General features: G+C 32.7%; 2 non-coding genes across 2 annotated transcripts; both read left to right on the top strand.

Moving 5' to 3' along the window:
• The first annotated feature begins 902 nt into the window (after positions 1-902).
• On the top strand, positions 903-1009 carry LOC121220680 (small nucleolar RNA R71). The gene has a single exon (XR_005917899.1). It is a non-coding gene; the product is annotated as a small nucleolar RNA R71 (small nucleolar RNA).
• A 6191-nt stretch (positions 1010-7200) lies between these two features.
• LOC121220546 (small nucleolar RNA R71) lies at positions 7201-7305 on the top strand. Its single transcript, XR_005917760.1, has one exon. It is a non-coding gene; the product is annotated as a small nucleolar RNA R71 (small nucleolar RNA).
• The last annotated feature ends 5718 nt before the right edge of the window (positions 7306-13023 follow it).

Here is a 13023-nt window from a genome sequence, read left to right as displayed (position 1 = left end):
ACTCTAATCTTTTATAGTTTGTTCCACTACTGATTTGAGAGTTGTGCTTTCAGGAACATCTGAACTTTCCTCCTCAGTAAAGGCATCATTCACAACTCCTGGCAGCTGAATGCCACTACGGAGTATTATGGCCTTACATTGTTCCTTTCCTTGAGATTAAGAACTTTCTGTGTCATTAGGCAATGCTCTTTTTTGTCTGGAACTTAATTCAACGAAAAATTGTCCCACTTGATTCTCTAGAGCTCTTAAGGAAGTCGTTTGGCCCTAAATAATTGCATCATTCTTAGCCAAATACTCCTTTAATAGAGGTTCCATAGTTGTTGTTGAAGATGACGAACTTTGTTCCACATTTTGTCGCGGCATTGGTTGACTCTATCAAGGTGGTACACCCTGCCACATTCTGTCGATTAACATTGCTGGCATTTTCCATTCCCTGATTACTTCAGCTAAAATTTGGAAGTTGCTTCCATCCTAGATTGTATGTGTTGGAGTAGGGATTGTTGTTAATACGATTAAATTTCCCCATGTAATACATAGGTGCTGGATTGGATGGGTAGTCATGAAAAACATGATCTTTTCCATAATATACGCATGCTAGTTCTGCAACCTTAATCTCCTGCACTGTACAGGGTCTTTTCAGAGTTTTAGTCATATTTGTTAAAGATGATACCTGAGTTGTTAAACATGTAATTGTTTCAAGTTCCATTGCTTTAGCAAATCTTCTACCAATACCAACTCTGGTAGTGCGATATTGATAATCATTATTTTCTATTCTTTCCAGAATTTCATATGCTTCATTGTAGAAGTTGTCAAGCAACGTCCCATTCACAGATGCATCCACCACCATTTGCGTATGAGCATTTAATCTATTGTAGAACATTTTCATCTATGTCCAATGCTAAAAACCATGCATTGGGCATTTTCTAATTAGTTCCTTGAAATGCTCCCATGCTTCATATGATGTTTCATCTTCCGATTGCTTAAATGATGTAATGTCGTTCCTAAGCTTGGCATTCATGTAGGGAGGATTGTACCTAAGTAGAAATATCTGACACAGTTCATTCCAAGATGCCACCGTACCTGATGGTAACACATTCAACCATGATCTGGCACGATCGCGCAATGAATAAGGGAATAATTTTAATCTAAGCGCATCTTCACGGACACCCTACTGCCTGAATGAGGTACAAACTTAAAAAAAAGTCTGAAGTGCAATCTTGGCTATTTAGTAGGTAAACCACTAAACTGCCCAACCGTTTGCAGCATCTAAAACATTTCTGGTTTTAATTTAAAGTGTTGAGCTTGAATATGTGGCCTAACAATTCTTGGATTTAGATCATCCAAAATAGGAACTACATGTTCTTTTATGGGTCTATCTCTTTCATCTATGATTCGAGGAATATCAGCATTCCTTTAATTCTAAAGTACTAGATCTTCTCTGATTAGATCATTTCTAATTCTCTCTATTTCTCTTAACTCTTTTCTTCTTCACCTTAATATCCTTTTAATTTCAGGATCAAAACAATGTTATGTATCCTCTTCAATTCTTCTTCTCATTCTCTAATACAAACCTGAAAAATAAAATAAAATACTAATTAAATGCTCTACCAAAAATAACAAGAATAATAACAAATCAAGTTTTCACCAATATTATCGATCCCCGGCAACGACACCAAAAACTTGTTGCATGTAAATAACTAATACAATTGTACAGGTGTACATGCCATTCAAGTAATAAAGTGATAAGTATCATCTCTATAGGGATCAGAAATTGGTAAGAAATTGAGTAAGTTATTATAATCCTATTGACTATACTGAATAGTATGAAATACTCTCAAGTTGAATAAGATGTTTGCATAGTGAATTAATGAAATCAAATCCTAAAAGCAAAGAAATGATATGACAATTAAAATTATCTGGCAAATTACAAAGAAAAGTAAGAGTATTTCTATTTTTGAATGAATCGGGCTAGCATTATTCAGGTGAAATGCTCATATCAAAATAATGCTATGGAAAAATATTGTCTAATCAACTGCTCAAAGAGTCACTACTGTAACCTACCTCTTTCGATAGCTAGATCTTAAGTAAGAAATCTAAGTTACTGTATGTCTACAGAAGTCTGGATTAATAACTACAATGAACATTCTTCTTTATACAACTCGCAACATCTATGTCTAAAGTGCTACGAATATTCTATCGAGTATCCGTTTGCATCCAACAATTCAAGATCAAGTATATTTAACCTTTTCAAAATTAAAAATACATCTAAGAACACAACACACAATAATTATGTCTAGAGCTTACATGCATGTATTTAAAATAAGCATAAAATGAATGAAACAGTGACATAGAAAATCTCAAATCATGAGCATTAAAGATGATAAAACATTCACCCAAATAACTCCAACCCAGAAAAAGATTTAGTTCAATAAAGAGAAAAATTGTTGTCACCAATTTTCTTCTCACACAATTTTTTTCCTCTTCTTTCTTCTTCTCTCTCATTCTTTTATTGGTTAGCTCTATCCCTCTCAACACTCATTTCTTTGTCCTCTTTTTCAAGGTGGTTTTTCTGGTACACGTCCAGCTAGCTGAGAATGACTTGGATATAATGTTGAGTCATCTTCCTAAAATTTCCATGGCAATTGTGTTGACAATCAATCTCACCATTTACCACGAAAATGTTTCTCTTTCCCTATTTTGCTTCTACATCCTCTTCTTCTACCTGCACTTGTGTTCAACCACAACAACAGCTTTTCCTTCCCCAAGTAATGAAAGTAGTAAATGATGACCATTATAGCACAATCCAAGCGTTGTTATGTAATGTTCTAAAATTATCCTAAAATGTATATATATTTACTTAATTATAAACAATTAATTCTATATAGAGGCCTAAAATATAACTCTTTTCAAGAGTTATCACAGTTTAGACCTTTTGTGCAAAACTGTCGAAAATAAACCAAATTTGTTAAAATTTATTATAGAAATAATTAAAATTTAATATGTTACTAATTTAAGTGAAAATTAATTATTTTATAATTAAAGTGTGAATTTTGATAAAATTTACTACGAAACTGCATGAATTAGAGCTCAAAGGGTGCTGAAAAAGTTTATATATTTTTTGTGTTTCCACATCCGCAAACTTAATTCATTTTTCTTCCTGAGTAATGCACAAATTTTAAAGAGGAAGTGCTTTAAATCATGATTGATAAATGCCATTAGAATACATTTCCCCCACAATTATGAGTTTAGTGTAATTAAGCTTGAGAATAAGAATTTTGAAATTATGCAACTCAAGCATACATATTATTCGAGTTATTCTCAATTTTTATTATACTAGCAAGAATAGACTAATTTTTCTCTTAATAAAAACATAGTAATTCTTACCACTTAACTTTTATTCCCTTATTTAAGACTAATTTGCAATCACTAAGTTAACTTATGTCTTCATATGTTAAACTTAGAAATTTCTCTCCACTAATGTAGGCAGCACAAAAATCTAAATTGAAAGGTCTTTTAAATAGGTTGTAATGTAGCTAGGCTAGGGGTAGGTAAAAGATAGATAAATTTAAGCTAAAAACCCTAGACTCAGCTTGCATCGGACCTTCGGAATAAGTGCTTTCAGTACACCAACTCATTTTTCTTTCACATGCTCATTTGTACATCTATTTCTTTCAAGTACATATGCTCTTTCCTCTTATTCTTCTCTTTTTTTTTTCAATACGAGCCTTTTAGTGTATGTACTATAATTTGTTTGAGCATTTGATACTTCTTTTCAACTGCCCCAAACTTATTTTCAAAGAATATTCTAGATAGACTGAGTCTAGTGTTTGGGACAATTTAAAGATAATTATGAGAGAAGTGATGGCTAAATATTGCAAAGGTTCAAATAAAATTAGGCTATATAGTCTCAAAGTTGGGTTTCAAGGGATAAATATTCGTTAAGGTTGGCTTGAAAGGCTAAAACTGTCCAAACAAAAGTTTTCCTAAGTTATTTTTAAAATTCTATGCATTCTAGGATTTTGCCTCAAGAAATTACTAAGTCAATTCTAGAAATTTAAACTTTCATGTATGTCTAACTCTCTTAAAGAAGTAAAAATTTTATGGTATGATTTGCAAACTTTATTAAGAGTAACATTATGTCATAATTCAGCTAACATAGCAATTATTAACATAATAGAACTTTATTTATACTTAGAAGTTAGCATAATTAACAAAAATTCAATTTTTTGTCCCCCTACGTAAGATGAACAATGTCCCAATTGTTAAAAAACAATAGAAAGAATGCAAATATAAAAGTGAATAGATATTGTACACCAGGCAGGGCCGAAGGAAAATGAGGTGAGTAAGGTTTGACTACTTAAACACCAAGCTTTTCCAAATCAAATCTAGTCCTAGACATGTACATATCTATTGCAACACTTCTTATTTTGCAATTTATTCAATTTTATTGATGATTTCTACGTCTTATTTTATTATGCAAGAAATAAATTCCTAAAAGAGCTTAAAACTAAATGCTCAAAATATCCTAAAAAGTAAAATAAAGTAAAGACAAGATCCCCCTTTTTATTTATTTGTAGTCCCATCTGAATACAATTGCCTTGTTCCTTCCTCGACATTGGAGTCCATGGTTTGAGTATAAAATCTGGAAATTCAAGCACAAAAAATATAGGTTATGAAATATATATTTTTAAATGCATCTCTGATTGAGTCATCCAATATTTTTTAGTATCTCCAGTAAGCTTGCTGCTGCAACTGTATGTGTTGCAGCATGGCCATTATATCAAACTGTTCACTTCATGAAATGGTGCTAGATGAAGGGACTCTCGATGTCAGACTTAGAAAATATGTTAAGGGTGGTTTCAGTTTTAGGTAGGTGGGTGAGTAGCTGAGGGTAAGGTTTAGAGTTTGAGGGGGTGGTGATTTTAAGGTAGTTTAGCTGGATGGTTAGTGGCTTCAAATGAAGGTGTTCAAGGTGGTGCTTTAGGGAGTTAAAGGGATGTGACATTAAAGGTGAAGGGATATGCACTATTAAGCTACTTGAGAGTGGTAGTAGAGTAAGTTAGGGCTATAGGTTTGTGCAGAAAAGGGTTGAATATTTCCCTTCCTAGCAATGTCTTAAGCCCAATGGCAGCTCATTTTTGGATCCTAAGTTACTATTCTGAAAATAAAGTAAAAAAAACTCAAAGAAATTAGTGATTGGGGTAAAAAATTAACCATTTTTTGAATAGAACAATTAAATAAATTCTTCGGACTACTTAGAAAAATATTTTTTGAAAAATTACATTAAATTAAACTCTCAAGAAAGACTAGAGGGGTCACAGATGGTCTCATTTAAGTCCCAATCTCCTAGACATAATTTTAATCAATGTAATGAACCAAAAAATTATCTATGTCTATCATTTTATTCAAATGAGAAAAAAATTAAAAATATAAAATAACGATAGAGAAAGTGAAGAGAACTCCCTCTATTTTATTCAGCATCGTCATTGACCATGGTTGTGTCAAATGACCAATTGTCATACCAACAATACCCATCTAGGAAGTAATCACATTCTTTCCCATCAAATTTATCCAACATCTTATAATGGAAAGAAAACCTAGAATGATCTTTCCTAGTGGCCCTGTTTAACTTCCTGTAATTCCTACAAATCCTCCAACCGTGACTAGAATATATGAAATAATCCATCCAGTACCCTTCTTGTGCCTTTCAAAAACCACAAGTGCCTCTTCTTCTTGATCTTTGGTGGATTCAACTGAAATAATGACAGGTAAAGGAAAAGAAAGACCAAATAGTTAAATTTCAATTGAGGAGAAAAAATCTTCAGTTCCAATTTAGTTGGCTTTTCAATCAATAACTTTGGTTGCATATACTCCTGAGATGATAACTCAAATGATTTGAGTGGAATTTCTTGAGTGAATTCCTTCGAATTAGATTCTAACAAAGCCAAACATTTTTTATATTCATCATCACTTGGTGAATCCACTAGAACAATTGTTCTAATGGATCGTCTAAAGAATTGAGCTCTAATTGTGTAGAAGCCAATGATTCCATCTTGGAAATAGCAGAGCAGTCTTCAACTACATTTGGTTATTTAGTAGCATCGGTGTCATTAAAATTCACCTTGTCATCAAAGATTTCTTTCAAATGACTATCCTTTTGCTACTTCTAGAATCGTTGAGGATATGGCAGTGGTGGAATCTTAGCTTTAATCGGACAACTCTTCTATGGAAATATTTCTGCATCTGACAAGGGTGTTAGGTAATCAAAACTAACTGGTTTAGAGTTTACCTAATCAAGGATCACTGAATCTGACTTTTGGGAAACAGGAGTTTCAACACTCGGTTGAACTTCTTCTTTGTCTTGAGCTACAACAGGCTCATCTTGAACCTCAACCACCTTGGACTCCAATGTCTTTCCACTTGGAAAAGTGATCGCTTTACAATTTTTTTTCCAAAATTCTTAGATTTTCTATGTCGCTCAGCCAAATACCTTGCGGTTTGCTTCTGAGCTCATTGGCTAGCTGTCCCACTTGGTTTCCTAAATTCTTCAATGTTGCTACTTGGTTTTGGATTAGTTCATCATTCTTCGCTATGTATGCCTTCAAAAAATTCTTAAGATTACTTGAAGAATCAGTAGATGGGGGTTGTTGCACTTGTTGAGAATATTTTGATGGATAATTTAGTCAAGATGGCATAGAAGAGTAGCTATGGTCTGCCCATTGATTACTCCATGGAGAAATTGGATGATTCTACCATGAAGAGTTATAAGAATTTGATTGCGTACCATTCCAATTTTGATTTCCCATGTAATATTTTGACTCTTGATTCGATGGGAAATTTTTAAAGAAATGGCCATCTCCACAGTATTCACAAAAAATATTCTTGAACTGGTTCAGCTGCTGACCTATCAGATTACCATTGAAGCCATTAACAATTATGTTCTTAAGAGTAGAAGACATAGAGGAGACCTGGGCTGCCAAAGAAACAAGTGTGTCTGCTTCATGTACTCCTACTACTTGTCTTTCTGAGATGGCTTGGTTGGTTGGCCACTAATAGTTATTTCTGGCAATTCTTTCAATAATCTCGTAAGCATCATTAAAAGACAGAAAAAGAAGGGCTCCATTTGCTGAAGCATCCGCCACCATTCTAGTAGGAATATTGAGACCAATATAGAAAGTCTCCATTTGAACACAATAAGGAATGCAATGATGAAGGCACTTTCATAATAACTCCTTGATCGCTTCCATGCCTCATATAAAAGTCTTCGTCAAGTTGCTGAAATTTTGTAATTTCATTTCAGAGCTTGGCGGTCAAAGATGGAGGAAAGTATTTCATTAAGAAACATTCAACCAACTCTTGCATTTAGTTATGGAACTTGACGGTAGGAAGTTCAACCACACTCGTGCTCTATCTCTTAAGGAGTATGGACATAGTCTCAGTCTTAAGGTGTCCTTGGTCACCCCAACTAGTTTAAATGAGTCACTCACTTCCACAAATAGCCGAAGATGAAAATGTGGATCTTTAGTAGTAATCCTACTAAATTGACTTATATTTTGCAACATTTGGAACATGACTGACTTTAGTTCGAATTGCGATGCCTCAATTTTTTGTCTCACAATACTCGGATTGAGCTCGTTGAAGAAAGGAATGGCATATTGTCAAATGATGCAATTTCTATCATCGGCAACAACGATCGAATTGTGAGTATTATAAGCGAATGCTCTTTCTTGATTTTGATTTTGATTGTCAAAATTCATCTATTCGGTCTTTCTTCGGTTCGCTTGTCTTCTCTTTTGTTTGAATGTCCTTGCAATTTCAGGGTCTACGAGGAGTAAGTCATAATTTGATCAGTACTCATAAACACCTAAAACAAACACAAAAAAATATTGGAATTAGAATTTAACAAGAAAAAAAATAAACTAAAATGAAAAATTAACAATTTCACAAATAATGTCTTTTAAAATCAATCCCCGACAACGACGCCAAAAACTTGGAACGACAGAAATGTGCAACTGTACACAATCATTATCAGGTAATAAAGTGACAAGTAAATGTCGAGTTATTGTACCCACAAGGACTGTGAAAGAAAAATATTTATGAAATGTAAATCAAACACTTTGGTGATGGGAAAATTATTTTGTTTTGAACAAGTGATTTAAAAGCTAAATTTTAATAAATAAAAACTAAAAATTACAAAGCACAATTTCAAAAAGAGGAGTTTTAATCAATATGACATAATCGTGCTAGATCGATTACATTCCTTAACTTAGAATTACTAAACCCATGTTCATGTTGTTACAAAAATTTTCATGGCAACTTGGTAATTTGTTAACTACTGCAAATACATACTAAATTAACCAATCTCTTGAAATTTTTCAATGCCAATACAGAAAATTAATCAATCTTCATAAGCACATATAAGATTAAGTGAGGTAACCATATATTTCTATATTGAAACAATTTAATCACAATAATATTGCAAGTTATGCAAGGCTAATGTACCGTTTAATACAGTCGCTAATTTAACCTTCAGCTACCTTAGAAGATTAAACATGCACCAATTAAATATTGTGTCAATTAATTATAATTTCAATACATTTAATAATTATTTCATTCGTTACCTTACATTTTATAATGTAAGTATAACATAAGCATGATTTTATTCAATTGAACAACTCACCAAGGCCTATAACAACACAAACATGATTTTAATAATTCAAGTGGACAGAATGGAATAAATCTAACACAAATTAATTTAAGTCATTTTAATTATAACAAGAACAACTAAAAATATTATTCATATTCATGATTACAACATAAACAAGAAAATTGAAGCAAAGGGAACTAGGAAGCAAATCCAGTATTTCTTTAAAGCTAGACTACTGCACTCTTCTTCTTATCTGCTCATTGTGTTGAACCGAGGCCTCTACAAAAAATTAAATGATGCAATTCCATGGTGGAAGAAGGCTCTTTTTCAAGAGGGAAATCGACAAGGGAAATGGGGAAATAAGAAAGGGAATGGAAGAGAGAAAGTGAGTGATAGAGAGAGAGATGTGTGGGAATGAATGGTGTCTTGAATGAGGTAGCAAAGTTGGGTATTTATAGGTGTGAATGGATGCTAAAAGTAGAAAATAATTAGCAGCCATACACTCTTCCTGTAACACCCGAAACCCGACCTAAACATTAGGGCCGAATCTGGTGATGTCACATTGTAACACCTTTTACCTGTATTCAACGCTGGAATAGGGTACGAGGCATTACCAAAATAAATACACTTATAGACATATTAAATTGAGTTATAAAATTTCATCTAAATTAAAAACTTTTAAATTATTATCTTCGAGTCGCTAATTAGGGTATACAAGGCCCAATACATACCCATTCATATGCTCAATATATTCGTTAAATCAATCGAATATTGAAGAATCCACTTTATGTCAGAATCAATATTAATAGCAATCATAAATATTTTCATGTTAATCTCATATATCACTTACCAAACTTCGAATGTTAATTTACAAATATGTAATTCACTAACATATTCTGTTATACACAAAGTTTAATTGATGAAGTCATTTAATTGAGCTAAATTTCATGTTTATTCCAAATTTTCTTCTAAATCCATAAATGCTTCCACTTACCATTTACCTAATCAATTTCTATAACCAAGCTATCACACAACAATAATACATCACCTGTGCTTCATGAATTCAATATTCGATTCTTATCACCATCAAATCCATGTCATTCGAATACTTAAAGTTTATTCAAGCATATATTATTATGTTTTATATACCAAGCATATGTCAAAATTACGAATACGCAATCAATTCATTTGTCATTTATTTGAATAGCAAATTAACCTCAAAATTTATAACATCCCATTACTTAAGATATGCCATAAAACACTCCTTTAACATAAACTAGCACCATGGCCGAATTTTCATTATGCTATTTATTACTTTTTTTCCGAATCACATAGCAAAATATTACAAATATGTATATATTTGAATACTATAATTATGCATCAAGTTACCAACATGAGTTAATTCATGAGTCACTCATGACATCACTTCATGCAAAATATACCACACACATATGCTATGAAACTTTATTTTCTCTCATGAGCTTACCATGACCAGTAATGCACCAATATAAACATCACTCATATTTCAACGTTTATCGATTATAACCAGGCATATAACCAATTATACACAACTCATTCATATACTTTATTATCCTCCTCCTCCTCTCCATCCCACATCCTTTATGTATATAACATGCTCAAATAGCATTATACATAATTTTACTATTCACTTATATTCAAATTCAAAGTTGTTTATTTGATTCAGAGTCACTAAATCATTTTTTTCTAGAGCTACAGAGCTCCAAATGAAGATTCGTTAATTTTTCCTAAAACTAGACTGACATATATTCTTACCATAAAATTTTGAGAATTTTTTACTTGGCCAATTAGTACAGTTTATTCTTTAAAATCACCCATGTTTCATTGCTCAACATCTCTGACCTCTCTTTACTAAAAATGAATTATCTCATTGTACAGAATTTGGATGATATTTCTGTTTATTTCCTTTGAAAATAGACTCATTAAGAATTTGAAGCATATAAATTATAACTCATAATTATTTTTTTACAATTGTTAATTATTCTCCAAATCAGAATAGGGGATCCCGAAATCAATCCGACTCTACCTCACTAAAATTCAGATATCTGAAAATATATAACTCTTTTGTTTGCTTTGCTTCTTTTATGTAAAAATAGACTCATTAAGATTTCATTTCATATCCTATTCACTCTCTAATTCAATTTTCACCATTTTTGGTGATTTTTCAAAGTCACACAACTGTTGATGTCTAAACTGTTTTGTTGTAAAATGTATTCTTTCATAATTTCACATTTTCACTATCTCAGTTCCATTGAATTTTTCACATCTCATTCCAATAGTCCATTTCAATTCATAAACAATTCATTCAATTTATCACTATATTCAAAGTAATACAATTTCTCATTTCCAAGTTCAAGTCAATCTTCAATACAATTCCACATATATATTCATCACTCAATTACACTTAGTTAATTTCCCGATGAACACTTCGGAATAATAACAGATATATGGTGGAATAAACACATAGCAACCACCTTATAAAAATGATAGCTGGTTCACATAGTAGCTTGCACATAGTACTACACATGTGACCATTTTCATCCGATACACGTAGTAGCCTGCACATAGTACTACACACGTGATCGAAGCTATTCGGTACGCATAGTAGCCTGCACATAATACTACACATGCGACCTATCATTCTGGTACACGTTTTTTCCCTTCTATAGCAACATCAAATTCTTGCTTTAACATGCACTTATGAACAATAATAATTTTTACCGATTATGCCGTTTCTCTTGTTTTCACTAAAAATCGCTTAGCAAAATTGTTTAACACAATTTCAAGTTTCATATTCTACCATAAAACATCAAAATAAACACATTTCACTTATGGGTATTTTTCCAAATAAAACCCTAGGTTAAATTATTGCTAGAATAAGCTAAATTAAGCTACCGGGACTAAAAAAACGTAAAGAACATTAAAAACGGGGCTTAGAATCACTTACTATAGAGCTTGGAAGCTTGACACCCTAACCATGGCTTCCCCCTTGCTATTTTCGTTCATCATGGAGAAGATGGACAATTTTTTTTGGCTATTTTTGCCTTTTTAATTATTTTAATTACTAAATGACCAAAATGCCCCTAACTTAAAAATATCCTATTTCACTTATCGCTTGCCCATTTTTGTCCAACAAGTTAACCAATGGTCTAATTACCATTTAAGGACCTCCAATTTAAAATTTCATAACAATTGGACACTTGTAACTTGTAGAACTCAACTTTTGCACTTTTTACAATTTAGTCCTTTTGGCTAAATTGAGTGCCCAAACGTCGAAATTTTTTAACGAAATTTTTACGAAATCATTCTGTGAAATTTTAGACCATAAAAATATAATAAAAATAAATTTTTCCTCGTCGAATTTGTGGTCCCAAAACCACTGTTCTGACTAGGCCTAAAATTGGGCTGTTACACTTCTTTGGCCAACCATACAACAAGGAAGTTTGAATGTTGCAAACTTTGCTAAATTTAGCTTGGGACAAATATTTAAAGGCACAAAAAGTGGATGGGTTTGAATGGAGTTTAAGGACACTTTGAGGGCTATTTTGCAAGCATAAAAATTAGAAAAATTTAACTGATTAGGTCAGCTTTTTGGACGGTTTTGGGATTACTAAGGGATTTATTCTAACCTGGGAACAATGCCATGGCAAAACTATGGCGAACTTACTGTTTGATTAGGTGCTAATGTGGTTTACCTCTATTGAAAACAAGACCTAAGGTTACTTACCCCTAATGCACTATATGTCTATAAGCTCGGGATTAGCAACTACTACTAAAGCTCAACCCTTTAAATAGTATAAGCTACCTTAAGACTTATTGAGCATTCATCAACATTCTCTTAAGAATTTAAACAAAAACAACCATGTGGTAAAGAAGTAAACTAAACCATATTAATCCATAAATATTAATCGAAGTTAAAACAACATCCAAAGCAAACCCTAGCCATATTAAGTTAGCTCCTGCCTAGGCTGCACAAATTCAAGTTGTTTTCGTATCATCAATATCCCAAAATATCAATTTAGAACATAATAATTGAAACAAAATGCAGAGGAAGAAATCTGGGTTTCAAAACTCCAATTCCCCCAACTCGGCGTCTTGTTGCTCGTCTTCACTAATGTTCACAGTCAGTTCAACTTGCCCTTGCTACCACCATGAGACCTCTGTCCAAGCGCAGAAAAATTGTCGTCTCTTTCTCTCCCACTTTTATTGCGTTTTATACTTGGGTTGTCCTCTAGGGTAAAATTCATCAACCAATTCCCTAATTTTGAGGTGAATATTCTCCATTAAACGTGCATGTGAGGGACCAAATGCTGAGTGATCTCATTGCTGACTGGGTG

The sequence above is a fragment of the Gossypium hirsutum genome, chromosome D08 (assembly GCF_007990345.1).
Source record: "Gossypium hirsutum isolate 1008001.06 chromosome D08, Gossypium_hirsutum_v2.1, whole genome shotgun sequence".
NCBI lineage: Eukaryota > Viridiplantae > Streptophyta > Magnoliopsida > Malvales > Malvaceae > Gossypium > Gossypium hirsutum.
This window is presented reverse-complemented; position numbering and strand designations above follow the sequence as displayed.